Source organism: Aedes aegypti, chromosome 2, assembly GCF_002204515.2.
Source record: "Aedes aegypti strain LVP_AGWG chromosome 2, AaegL5.0 Primary Assembly, whole genome shotgun sequence".
Classification (NCBI taxonomy): Eukaryota; Metazoa; Arthropoda; class Insecta; order Diptera; family Culicidae; genus Aedes; species Aedes aegypti.
This window is the reverse complement of record NC_035108.1, coordinates 117610442-117624968: the sequence shown is the minus strand read 5'-3', so window position 1 is coordinate 117624968 and position 14527 is coordinate 117610442. Positions and strand designations below refer to the sequence as shown.

At 46.3% G+C, this 14527-nt stretch overlaps 1 protein-coding gene across 9 annotated transcripts in view; it reads right to left on the bottom strand.

Moving 5' to 3' along the window:
- Positions 1–14527, bottom strand: part of LOC5564449 (protein still life, isoforms C/SIF type 2) — a 560183-nt gene that overhangs the window by 431100 nt on the left and 114556 nt on the right. The gene's annotated exons all lie outside the window — the stretch shown is intronic.

Here is a 14527-nt window from a genome sequence, read left to right as displayed (position 1 = left end):
ATGCGGGGCAAAGGTTTGCTCTAAACGTTTCGCAGAAGATATCCATTGAAAAAAAAAGCCGTCAAGCTCCGAATTGAAAAGCAAATTATACCTTCTCAACATATTGACGGGCAATAATGGGAGCATAAGCTCGCACTAAATTAACGACAATGGTATGATGTGAACATATTTTATAATGGCTCTTTTTTTCTTCTTCCTACTGTATTTGGCTACTGAAGGTCAAAAAGGTTTTCTTGGCATTACGTTCCAACAGGGACACACACTGTTTTTTCGGCCATGTTTTATGGCAATTCCAGAGGTACACATGAAGATTTTTTTTTTTTTCATAATTTTGATGTTGATTCTGCGATTGTAATGTGAACCGCAGATTTTCAATGGATTTCTCAGAAATTCTAGGTTTCCAGTGTGGATCCTTTCATTCCCGTGTAGATAGATCCCAGGATTTCAGTATGCATCTTGGGATATTTGTGTTCCAGTGTTGATGCTGAGATTCCAGTGAGGATCCCGGTGTTAGTTTCTGACTTAGATTACAAAAATGGTCCCAGTTTGTGAAAATGCTTTTCGCTAAGAGATTTGAGACCGTATTCAAGTTCTATGATAACTAGGCTGCCAAACATAAGAGGCCAACTATTCAAAAGTACATCAAATAGTGATCGTACAACAGATTGTTTGTAAGCGTTTCAAAAATGCTAAAATTGTGTCAATTTTTAATATTCGTGTAAAATGCCTCAAATGGTCTCGATTCAAATGAAAACAGCTCTTATATGGAGTGTCATACTAATATTCTTTAGTTTTGCATTCGTTTTGCTTAACCGATTAACAAAATTATAATACTTCGTTTAGTATGTGGTGGGTTACGCACTATCAAAGTTACCCGCATTATCAAAGATATCCCGTTTTACGGTACCTAAGCTTCAATCAACTTGTGGGAGCAAAATGCCCATCTCTATTTCATAACACCAAAGCAGCCGTTTGAATTCATATTCTACCAAACGTAATGCCAAGCTGTAGTAACGCGCAATTTGGAACCTTACAAATGTGCAATTTCACATCAGCATGTATACTATTATTGGCAGCGTTGCCAACCTTTCAGATTTGTCTGGAATATTCCAGATTTTAAGTCCTCATTTTACAAAAATCTGGAAGATCCAGATAAAATTTAAAAAAAAATTGTAAGGTTTTGTAAATAATTTGTAAGGTTCTCCGTATACGACAAAAGCGATCCAGACTTTTCCAGACAAATTTTCAAAATCTTCCAGATTTTTCAAAATTGACTTGACATCCCTGATTATTGGACAAGAACATCTGATCAAACGCCTGTAGGTATGCATTATATATGCAAATATGATTGTTTGCGTCGTTTTTACAGCACGACTAACGCCGTGTTCAAGCGGTTCCCGCATAAAAAACGAATGTAGTTAAGCACGCATTTTTTTTTTAAATTGATTTATTAACCCTAATACTTAAATGAATGGATGTTTCTACTATTTGATAGAAAACATGTTGGTTTATCCGATCCTAATTAAAAAAGAGCATACAATTATGTTTTCCTTAACATTGGCATACTACCCCATAGTCACTAATTTTGGCGCAAATTGATCAAGATCTAAATTTGTCTTCTTTCGAACATTTGAACACACCACGAACTATGCGCTTTCTTGGATTGAACTTTAGTGATTAAAGGCAAATGGACAAACATTCAACAATGAACATTAATTGACACAAAAATAATCGTAACAAATTATGCAAATTCATCGTTTTCGCATTAGAAGCAAAATGATATCCCTAAGGTGTTAATTTCACAGCCCCTTCCCCTATTGACAGCAGCGTATTTTAAAGGCAGTTTCAGTATAGTTACACATATGTTACAAAATAACGTAAGATTTCATGGTAACTGATGTGTAACAAGCCAGCCACTGGCTGACAGTAGTCAACACTACATGCCAAAAGTTTACATATGTATTTTAAACTTTGATATTGAAACTTTATCAATTTTATGATCTTTTGTTGTTTTTGTGTTTTTTTTTTCGGGACTTAAAACACGTGATTCCTGAATCACTATCTTCACAAATAATTAAATACAAATGATAAACACTGATGATTTTGTTATCAATGTCACTTTCAATTTTTTGTTGTAGTTGTAATGGAACATTACAAAGACAATGCAGATACAGGGGATAGGCAAAATGACTGAGATAGGCAAAATTTTGCCCAAATTCAAATGCTTATAACTTTATGAAAAATGAATGAAATTTGGATGCATCTGGAAGCAGTCGACGGCAAATTTGGTCCAGTTTTAGGAACTTCCTTGGCCATGCATATTGGCCACTGGACACCGGAGATGTTCCGGATTTTCTGAGGTCATGTCCAAATGTCATTTTTTCTGTCGCTTGTATTTTTGTGTGGTGTAAAGTTAGATAGATGTTTGCAATTTTCCTAGAAACTAAAACTAATAGGAAGTTGAATGCCACCGGACGCATTAAGATTGGTTGGAAATCTTCAGAAATATGACCATTTCCGTAAAACTGGTTCCGGAAAGCATGGTCAGTCATGTTTGTATTTCCAATCATGTAAATATTATCCGGAGCTATATCCAAGTGGACATCAACCTTAAAATGATGTTTCCTGCAGCGTATTCAAAACCATTAGATGCACAGACCACTCTATAGAAGGTTCCAGGTGCCCTGGGGGAAGTGGTCAATTAGGAACATATCTGGAACCATATCAATATGAGCATCAAACTTCATGATTTTCAAAGGTTATGCTTTCCGAAGCATTTTCCAGCCACCACCGGCTGCCATGACCACTTTTATAGTAGATTCCAGGTGCCCCGGGGATGTGGCCAATTTCAAAACATGTCCGAAAATACATCAATATGGGTAAAAACATCAAGATTTTTGAAGGTGATGCTAATAGAAGTATTTACAGCGCAGCTTATTTATATGACCACTGTATAGTAGGTTCCATGGGCCCTGGGGGATGAGGTCATGTTTCGAGTTGGCCACATCTCTAGGAGCCCCTGAAATATACTATAGAGTGATTATTATATCTTGTGGTTCTGAAAATGCTCGCCATTTTCCAAGTCACATGGATCTTACTGTTTACGGTAGAATGTGATTCTAAACAGATGAACGGACATGTTCCGAATTGGCCACATCCCCCGGGGCACCTGGAAACCTACTATAAAGTGGTTATGGCAGCCGGTGATGCTGGAAATGCTTCGGAAAGCATAACCTTTGAAAATAATGAAGTTTGATGCCCATATTGATATGGTTCCGGATATGTTCCTAATTGACCACTTCCCCCAGGGCACCTGGAACCTTTTTTTCCCTTCTAAGCAATGGGGGGATAATCTGTGTGGGGTTGGGGACCATTTACTACGTACAAGCAGTAAACAGGACTACACCCCCGACCCACTAAACCATTTCCATTGCCGCCAAACCCTTCGTCTCTCCGGGACCACCAAGAAGGCATTGCTTCGGAGAGGGGCTATTGCACATCGCATCCTCCAGGTTAGCTGCGTAGCCATGCAGCAACGAACATCGATGACACGCTTATGGGGGTCCACCAAGGTAGCATGCTGGCGCATTGCCAGCTTCCCGGGTGGTCCTCACCTCCCGTTGTCCGCTGAAGGTGGGCAGGGTCGACCACTAAGCCCGCGCCCAGCTGCACCGCAGGTATCAAGAACTGATACTGCGGGCTTCGCAATTTGACCTACTGAAGGCTCAGGCCCTATCAGCTAGCACGAGCTGGGATTGCTGACGAAGGGGCCTCCACCTGCCCCGAACAACCAGAGGCTCGTATCCACCCAGTAGGCCGGCGCCACGACAGCAGCGCTACCAGGATGTTCTCCCCGCGGCCACTTAATCGCTGTAAGGATCGATTTCGACCGTAGGGCACCGGTATGACCTACGTAGCCGACTGCGAACCCTTGGACCACCTGTTGATTAGCGTCTGCACTAGTCACTCCTCGAGTCCACACGCCACCTCCTTTGGAGTTCCGAGACGATGTGGGTGATAGCCGATGAAACGGCATTCCAGCCAAACTCGTCTGCACACATCCTCTGGACCAAATTGTCCGGAGTCGTGTCCCGACCGCATGTGGCAAACATGCGGTCACGCATTGTGCGGAAACGCGGGCACACGAACAAAACGTGTTCCGCCGTTTCCTCTAAACCTGCACAAACTGGACATTCGGGAGAACCCGCATGACCGAAACGGTGTAGATATTGTCTAAAGCATCCATGACCCGAAAGGACCTGTGTTAGGTGGAATGTTAGTTCCCCATGGCGCCTATTGACCCAGATATCTAACCTCGGAATCAACCTGTGAGTCCACACTCCCTTGGTGGAACTGTCCCCACGCACGCTGCCATTTGACCATGGAGGCCAGTCTGGCAGTCCTGCGTATGCCTCTTGTGCCGCGCATTTCGAAGCACTCTATGTCTTCCATGATAAGGATACCAATAGGCATCATACCGGTGATGACACAAAGTGCATCGTGTGACACGGTACGGTACGCGCTCGCAACCCTCAGGCACATTAGCCTATAAGTACTCTCTAGCTTGCTACGGTAGCTATCGGTACTCAAAGCCGTGCCCCAAGCCGGGCCACCATACCTCAGTATGGACGAGGCGACACTGGCCAGAAGCTTACGCTTGCTGGCGTACACCGCAGAGCTATTGGACATCATCCGGGACAGTGCCACAATAGCTGTGGAGGCTCTCTTGCAGGCATAATCGACATGGCTACCGAAGGTAAGCTTGTCGTCGATCATCACCCCCAAGTGTTTGACGGAGCGCTTCGAAGTGATTGTGCAGTCCGCCTACACTGATCACCGCTTGCTGCGCCGACTTTCGGTTGTTGACAACAACAGCCTCCGTTTTGTGGTGAGCCAATTCCAGTTTCCTGGAGCTCATCCACTCCTCCACAATTGCGATCGAGTGGGCTGCAGTCAATTCCACTTCTTCGATCGATTCACCGTAGACCTCCAGCGTAATATCGTCGGCAAAGCCAACGATGACCACACCCGCCGGGAATTTTAATCTCAACACCTCGTCGTACATGACATTCCATAACACCGGACCCAGGATGGAACCTTGCGGGACTCCTGAGGTTATATGAAAGCACTTCCGACCCACCTCTGTGTCATAGACTAATACCCGATTCTGGAAGTAACTTCCGAGAATCTTGTACAGGTACTCGGGTATCCCCAGACGCAGGAGCGCATCAGCAATAGCCGCCCAACTGGCACTATTAAATGCATTCCTTACATCCAGAGTCACTACTGCGCAGTAGCGAATACCCCTCCTCTTACGCTGGAGTGCTATCTCAGCGGTTTTCTTAACCGCCAGAATAGCGTCTACAGTGGACCTCCCTTTCCGGAAGCCGAACTGGTTGCCTGAGAGACCATTTACACCCTCGGTGTACCTCGACAGTCTGTTGAGGATGATCTTCTCGAGCACTTTCCCCACCGTGTCAATCAAGCAAATTGGTCTATACGCCGACGGGTCACCGGGTGGTTTCCCCGCCTTTGGCAATAGTACCAGGCTCTGCCTCTTCCACGCATCTGGAAATACTCCCTCGTCCAGGCATATCTGCATAGCAGATCTGAACATACCGGGAGCCTCCAAGATTGCGACTTTGAGGGCCAGGTTTGGAACTCCGTCCGGACCTGGTGCCTTCCCCATGCTTAGGGATTTTGCAATCCCTACAAGTTCCTCATCAGTTACTCTATCCTCATCACCAGCCCCAATCCCCGGCTGTCCTACAAAAGGAGGCCATGGGCTAGGGTTGTGGCGCGGGAAGAGCCCCTCGATGATCCCCTCCAGCATCTGTGGAGTCTGCTCCGTAGGAGCAATTGCACCTCTTGTCTTCGCCATTACGATCCTGTAGGCATTACCCCACGGGTTCGCGTTGGCACTCTGACAGAGTCCCTCGAAGCAGGCCTTTTTGCTTGCCCTTATCTCAGACTTCAGCGCGACTTTGGCAGCGGTGAACACCGCCCGTCGTTCTTCACGCTCCTGCTCGGTACGTGCTCGCTGCATCCGTCTCCTGGCCCGTAGGCAGGCACGGCGCAGGTTCGCAATAGCTTGAGTCCACCAGTACGTCGGTGGTCTCCCATTCCTAGGGTGGACTTTTCTAGGCATGGTCGCATCGCATGCACGCGTAAGCACCGCTACCAGTTCGTCCCCGCTTAGGCCGAGTAGGTTACGCTCACGGCGGAGCGCCTCCCTAAGTACTTCATCATTGAAGTACGATGTCTTCCACCTACGAGGGCTTGGCCTTGACCTAGCCGCTTCCTCAACCCGCTGCCTGCTGTTGTTGTAGTCGATACTGTAGCGAACCGCCAGGTGGTCGCTGTGAGTGTAGGCATCGTCTACCCTCCAGTTCGAACTACTCGTTAGGCCAGGACTACAAAAAGTAACGTCGATAATCGACTCCGCTCCGTTACGGCTGAAGGTACTTTTTGGCACCAACATTAGCCAGATCGACATCTAGCACGGCCAGTGCCTCTAGCAGGATTTGACCTCGCTGGTTCGTGTTACGGCTTCCCCATTCCACGGCCCAGGCATTGAAGTCACCCGCTATTACAACTGGCCTTCGCCCTGTCAGCGCGGTCGTCATACAGTCCAGCATCTGCGTGAACCGCTCGGTCGACCAACTCGGAGGCGCATAGCAGCTACAGAAGAGGACCCCGTTTACTTTGGCGATCACGAAGCCCTCGTAGGTAGTAGACACCAACTGCTGGACAGGGTATTTACCCGTTGTCCATATCGCCGCCATTTTTCCGGATCCATCCACGACCCAGTTGCCGTTGCCGGCGGGTACTCGGTATGGGTCCGATATGATGGCGATGTCCGTCCCCCACTCAGCAACTGACTGGTACAGCAGTTGCTGAGCTGCGTCACAGTGGTTCAGGTTCAGCTGCGTTACCTGCACTGTGATTTTTCGTTGATGGCTCGTTTGAAGGTCGGGCACCTTGAGCCTCCCGTTGGGTGATTGTTGTTCACGGACTTGCCGGAACAAATCAAGCACTTGGGAGGGTTCTTGCAGCCTAGTGCCTTATGACCTTCCTCACCACAACGCCTGCACAACTTAGTCCTATCAGGGCCTTTACAGCCCCAGGACTTGTGTCCAGGTTCCCTGCACCTAAAGCAGATCACTGGTTGCTCATGTATGTTCAGTGAACATACTGACCAACCAACCTTGATCTTACCTACCTTAGCGGACTTATTTGCGTCTGCCACAGGTAGGTGTACTAAGGCCACCTGAGTACCTGCCGGACCTTTCCGTAGCTGAACGGCGGTGGTGGGCACCTGCACTTCGCACTGTTGCCGCAGTGCCGTGACGAGCTCTTCTGCGTTAGTGATCTCGTCAAGGTTCATCACCTTCAGAGTCACTGACTGCGTCAGAGCCCTCACTTCAACACCAGCGCCAAGGACCTCTTCCGCCAAACTTTTGTAGGCGGCGCCCTTGCGCTCCTTGTCGCGCTTAAGCTCGAGGATCATTTCACCTGTACGAGTGCGTCTGACACTGCGTACGTCGGCTCCTAGATCCGCAAGCTTCGCGTCACTGCGCATCGCCTTCAGGACTTCCGAGTACTTGGACTCTTCCGTCTTGATGATGATCGCATCACCCTTTTCGCGCTTGGCACCTACCCTCCTACCTTTCTTAGGTCTGGTATCCCTGCGCTCCTGTTTCTCCTGTTTCTTCTTCTTCTTCTTCCTCACTACGGTTGTCCAGGGGGCGTCCCCCCCCTGCTCCGCCCTGACCTGTGGTGATGGAGGACCTCTCAAAGGTCGCAACCCCCTGTTCCCATCACTCCGTGAGGGGCCAGCCTTTTCGGGCCCACCCTTCTCGGCTTTCCGGGACGCCTGGCTGGGGTCCGATTTTCCGGCACTTCTGCCGGTTTTCGGGGTCAGTATCCGCCTGGCCTTACGAGCGCCGCCGGGTAGCTCCTCCCCTGACGGCTGCCTCGCGCGCTTCTGCGATTGCTTGCTGTAAGCATTCGCTTCCACGCTTTTGGGGCTGCCCGCGAAAACGAAGGGTTCCGTCTGGGTAGACTTCGGCACCTTCAGTTCCACGGGTTCTGCCGCAGCCACAGTCACCATGGGTTCAGCATGGTTCTGCTTGGCCGCCAACATTGACTTACGAAGTCTAAGCAAGGCCTGCTTGAGGTCCTTGCTGATGTTAGACTTCGAGGACGCAAAGTCAATTATGGAGTCGAGCTGCTGTGCAGCCACTTCCATCGCAGAGAGCCCATCTCTACTTTTATTGATGGCCCTCATCAACCACGCTCCATCCATAACTTCACCCGATGCGTTAGCCGGGGATGAAATATGGGTTCCAGCACTGGCACTACGTGCACTGCTGCCTCCTCCTGCTTCTACTCTCCTCAACGGAGATCTAGCTAGCCCACTTCTTGCGAAGGGGTTCGCTTCCCTACTACTGCTACTACCTGCACTACCACTACTAATCTGATTGTTGTTTGAATTTGTACTCATTTTGGATCCCACGAGTAGCACGGGAAAAAAGGTCAACCACGCCAGAGCCCTGCATTAACGCGGTAAGGGACAAAATACTGTGAGGGGTGCCCAGGTGCCCCACAGGCTCCGTTAATGGCCGAACATCTTTTTCACCCCTTCGACCATTCATTCCTCAGCACGGTTTTTCGCATCACACCTTGAATTGGGGTTACCCCCGTTTGGTGGACTCTTACCACCGGAACGGTTTGTCCGTAGTTCTATTCTGGACGCCGGAACTACACGGCCTACACCTGGAACCTTCTATAGAGTGGTCTGTGCATCTAATGGTTCTGAATACGCTGCAGGAAACATCATTTTTAAGGTTGGTGTCCGCTTGGATATAGCTCCGGATAATATTTACATGATTGGAAATACAAACATGACTGACCATGCTTTCCGGAACCAGTTTTACGGAAATGGTCATATTTCTGAAGATTTCCAACCAATCTTAATGCGTCCGGTGGTATTCAACTTCCTATTAGTTCTAGTTTCTAGGAAAATTGCAAACATCTATCTAACTTTACACCGCACAAAATACAAGCGACAGAAAAAATGACATTTGGACATGACCTCAGAAAATCCGGAACATCTCCGGTGTCCAGTGGCCAATATGCATGGCCAAGGAAGTTCCTAAAACTGGACCAAATTTGCCGTCGACTGCTTCCAGATGCATCCAATTTCATTCATTTTTCATAAAGTTATAAGCATTTGAATTTGGGCAAAATTTTGCCTATCTCAATCATTTTGCCTATCCCCTGTATCAGGTGTGAACTGAGTTATTTATTCGATATTTCACGAGCGCATTAATTATGAACAAGTAAAATGATTGATTTCACCACAAATTCAAATCTGCATGTTACATTTTAGTTGTACTTGTGAAAATTGAAGAATGAAACATTTTGTTCAATGCCATTTCTATTATTTTGTCGCAGAGAAACTAATGCATAACCAACAAACTGCATAGCAGTTGCTAGTAAACTTCTTATGTAACGACCAACAAGTTACACAAGACTTTTTGCGTTTTTTCGGTTACACAGCAGTATTTTTGCCCGTTACAATGTTTCCTATTGTGACTAATGAATATGTTAAGTAGTGGTTGCTGTTACTTACTTGTAACAATGTGTGCTGCTTGGGTGTGCTAACCGCTGCTTCGCTTTCTGCGTGTGACTCACGTGCATCTTGCGCGTCTGTACTTCCCTTGCTATCTTCGTACTGCATTTGACTCTGGCATCGTGCCAGGGCCATGTTTCTACTGCCGCTTCTGTGATTGCTATTGCTGCGACTTGTTTGGGCTGGCATCTCGCAACTTTTGCGCCTGCTGCTAATACGCCGATTCTTGAGCTCTCCAGGTTGGACCAGTTGGATGCCGAGGTCAGTCCAACGCGATTCCGGTTGGAGGGTACCTTCCGGTTCACTGGCGCCCCGACGTCCCAAAACTGGTGGTTGTCGTGATACTCAGCATAGTCCCCGATGGTGGAGCTAGCCTACTCCAGCGGAGAGTTCCCGATGTAGGAATATTTCCCGAAACCGTTAACGTTCGGCGTTTGTTCCCACTTCACTGCTGCTGAACGGTGAAGTGCCGAGGTCGATCCAGCGATTCCGGTTGGAGGACTGACTTGTCAAGTGCCAAGGTCGGTTCCGGCTGCCCCAACGACTTAGAGCCATGTGCTGTCCGCTTGTGTTGAGTGTCGCTGCTCCTCTCGCTATTTTCGTTGTAAAAGAGACATCAGCTGGATGATTGTCCTGTTTACCGCGTCCCGTTTCTCTTCGTTAGCACACATTTGTTGGACGATATTGTGCACATTAACGTCATTGCCAACGACGGATGTCATCTCGGCTCGCTCATGCTCGAAGTGCGGACATTCGAAGACCACGTACTCAGGGATTTCGTCAACATCGCCGCACCCGGTGCATAACGAAGATTTTGCGTGTTCGAACCTATTCAGGTATTTCTTGAAGCAGCCATGACCAGACAAAAACTGCGTCAAGTGGAAATTCGCTTATTGACGTAACTTTCCGTAGCCCTGGGCTGTCAGGAAGTTTAAACTGGCGAGTGAGCGAGGAGTGTACGCACAGTGACGGCAGTTGGAAGCGCGTCGAATTTATCGAACGAGCGAAGGTAGAAAACGTCGCAGTTTGACAAGGAGGTGTTCATGGGGGCATTGAGGTTGGAGCGCAATGCTCAACACTTTACTTTGAATGAGTTGACAGCGGCATTAACACGAGCGTGTGATGCAACCATGCAGAGGAAAGGTAAACCGTGACATGGTCGCCGCCCAGCCTACTGGTAGAAGTCGATGATTGCCAATCTGCGTGCGAGCTGCTTTCGGGCTATGAGAACGATACAGAGAGCCCGCAACGACGCTGAAAGAGCAGATCGGAGACCAGCATACAAGGCGGCTAAAACCACTCTCAACAGGAAAATCAGGCCCAGCAAGAAAGCCTGTCTGGAGGAGCTTTGTCGCAACGCCAATTCATACCCGTGGGGTAACGCCTAAATAGTTGCAATGGCGAAGTTGAGGGGCCCAGCTGTACCACTCGATAGGTGTCCGGAGAAGATGACGACCATCATTGAAGCGCTATTCCCCCGGCACGAACCGACGAGCTGGCCGTCTACACCTTACGGAGCTCAGGATGACGACGAAGAAGAAGCCCAGCTAACGAACGATGAGCTGATCGCGGTGGCGAAAGCCTTAAAAACCAGGAATGCTCCGGACTGGACGATATCCCCAACGTAGCTCTGAAAGCAGCAATCCAAGAAAACCTGGATATGTTCAGGATCGTGCTGCAAAAATGTATCGAGGAGGGTAACTTTCCCGACATTTGTAAGCTTGTGCTTCTGTTAAAAACCAGGCAAGCCTCTTTCAGCATATAGACCGATATGTCTGCTGGACACAGTTAACAAAGTGCTGGAGCGAGTAATCCGGCCTGTACGACATGCAGTTTGGCTTTCGGAAAGGTAGATCCACCGTTGATGCCATCCGAACTGTTGATGGAAGCTATGGAGACAGCGCGGAAGCAAAAGAGGAGAGAAAATCGGTACTGCAGTGTGGTCACTCTGGACGTAAAAAATGCTTTCGAAAGTGCCAGTTGGGCTGCTATCGCCGAATCACTGCACAGATTCTTTGTAAGATTTTGAGGAGCTACTTTCAGACGGTGGGAAAAGGTGCACAACAGTCACGGTGGGCGTCCCACTGGGTTCTATTCTTGGCCCGACCCTCTGGAACGCTATGTATGACGGAGTGTTGAAGCTGAGCTTCCCCTGGCGTGTAAAGATCGTCGGCTTCGCGGATGATGTTGTGCTCGTAGTCATCGGCGAATCACTAGAAGAAGTAGAGATACTTGCTACTGAAGCAGTAGATGCCGTGGAAGAATGGTTGCGAGGGAAGAAGCTTGCGCTAGCCCATCACAAAACCGAAGTTGTGGTGATAAGTAATCGAAATGCAGTGCAGTTTGTGAGAATCTCGGTTGGACAGTGTACCATCGACTCAAAGCGGGAAGTCAGACACCTGGGAGTGATGATCGGCTGAGCTTCAACAGTCATGTCCGATTATGCATGTGAGAGGGCCGTGAAGGTGATATCAGCTCTATCCCGGATCATGCCGAAAAACTCAGCGATCAGCAACAGCAAGAAGCGACTACTGGTGAGCGTGTCTACGTCGATACTCAGATACGCTGGCCCCGTGTGGGTGACAGCACTGTAGACGAAAAGGAACCGCTCCCGGCGGAACAGTACGTTCAGACTGATGGCCATGTGTGTAGCGAGCGCGTATCGTACGATATCATCGGAGGCAGTCTGTGTGATTGCAGAATTGATCCCTATAAGCTTTTAACTCGAAGAGGACAGCGAGTGCTACAGGGACCGAGGCACTCGGGGAATTCAGAAAAGAGCCAGAAATGAAACCATGAGGAAATGGCAACAGCAGTCAGTGCGTGCGGTTGGCCAGGTTGGCACCCGCCAAGGGTGCCAGGCTTCAGGGGGCGCCAAAATGCGTGACGCACCTATGAATTTTTGTTGGAGATTCATAATTAGTAAGGGCGTTTCTGGAGTCACAGTATTAAGAACAACAAAACTTAGACATATACAAATTTAGATAGAGGGCTAATGAACAAACTGCAGTCAACTCTCCCTTACTCGATATTGAAGGGGCCATCGAGTTAGGGAGGTATCGAGATACAGAACACATATTTTTCAATTTTTAAACTTTTTATTATATTAATAAAATACATTAAAAATAGTAATTTAAACGTGAAAACAAAATTTTTTATAACATTAACCTATGGGGCTCTGCATAAAAATTTTCCTCTCTCTTTCACTCCTCCGTGAAACTTGTAAACAACAAGGCCAGTGAAAGTCAAAATCCCATGCAAATTCAAAACAGTGCAGAGCCCCATGTGAAGCTTTTTGAACAGTATACAAAAGTTAAAAAAGTTTTAACCCTGAAATGGGTCGTAAACCATTATTTTACTATCAGTTGTAACTAGTGGTGTGTCTATCTGTCCGAGATTGTTGAGATTTTCGCGATGTAGTGTGTTCCGTGTATTTTGTATGAGACAACCAAGAAAGTGTTTAAGTATTTGTTAGCATCACCACTAGAGTGATGCAAATTTTGAAATTTTAGCTCCCCTATGCTTAAACGATTTTAATTATGGTAAATAGCGTCCTCCCAAAGTTTGAAGTGATTCGGAAGAAATTTGGTTGTGCACACGCCATTTGAAGTTTATATGGAGATTTCTATGGAGAACGCCAATCTTTTGTGTTCAGCCCTCTATCTCTTCGCCATAATATTTTATGGAAAAGTGAACACACTCATCTCATGTGAAAACTTCCCAGCTACAACTTTGCCCAAGACCACTTTTTGATTGAACGTCAGGATAAATTGTTATTCATCATCATAAAGTTGGTTTGCATGTAGCATGCTTCACCAACTGTTCGGCAGGCAACAGTGCACTGTGGTCCAGGAATCAGTTTTACGCGGAAAGATGCATTTTGAGCTTTAGAATGAAACATTAGACAAAAACGGTCTTCTACAAAGTTGTTTGTATTAGTTGAGCCCTTTGTTTGGTGTTATTGAAAATTAGGGTGGACCACATTTTCATAGAAATTGTGTAACTAATTTTCTTATTTGTAGAAATTATATTATACATGCTTCAGCAAAGTTATAGACCATTCAATTTCAAGCAACTTTGCCAAAAAAAGTTTTTTTGTATCTCTTAAATTGACCGATTTAGAGCTTTTTTCCTACGGTGACATAGGGTGGTCCGAACAAAACTGGTTTTCTGGATCTAGAGTTTTCTATTCAAGTTTCTCATCAAAGTAGTCTATGAAACACTTTTAGAGCTTTGAAAAATGCGTAATTTGGTGAGTGAAGAAACTCGCTATCTCCTTTCGTTTAGGAGTTATTGTTGTTTTTCTCTCAAAAACATGCCTACTTTGATTGTGAATTTCTCTGATTGGGGCAAACATAAAAAATATCTTTTGACGGTATTCAAAAGACAAAATAAAATTGTATATTATATCAAAAAATTACAGATGTGTTATTTTTGTAACTCTAATAAAACGTCTTGAAAGTCAAAAATTTTTTATCACAAAAACTTTAATAACTTTTGAACTAAAATAGATATCATCAATCTTTTTGCATGAAAATTTGCGTTTTGTTAAGTTCTAAAAGTCGTTCATAGACGACTTTGACGAGAAAACAATATTAAAAAACTAGAGTTAAAAAACTTATTTTTGTTGGACCACCCTGCGATGATTAGGAAAAAGTGCTCTAGATTGGTCAAATTTTGAGCTACAGAAAAACTTTTTTTGGCAAAGTTGATCAAAATTTCCAGTTCTACCGCTTTGCCTAAGAGCATATACCAGTATTTTTGCAAATAAAAAAGTTGATTATATGATATGTGTGATATTGTGAACCACCCTAATTTCAAATGACACAGTATGAAAGCTTACATTTTTAGAAACAATTTTGTAGAAGATCATTTTTGTCTAAAATTTCA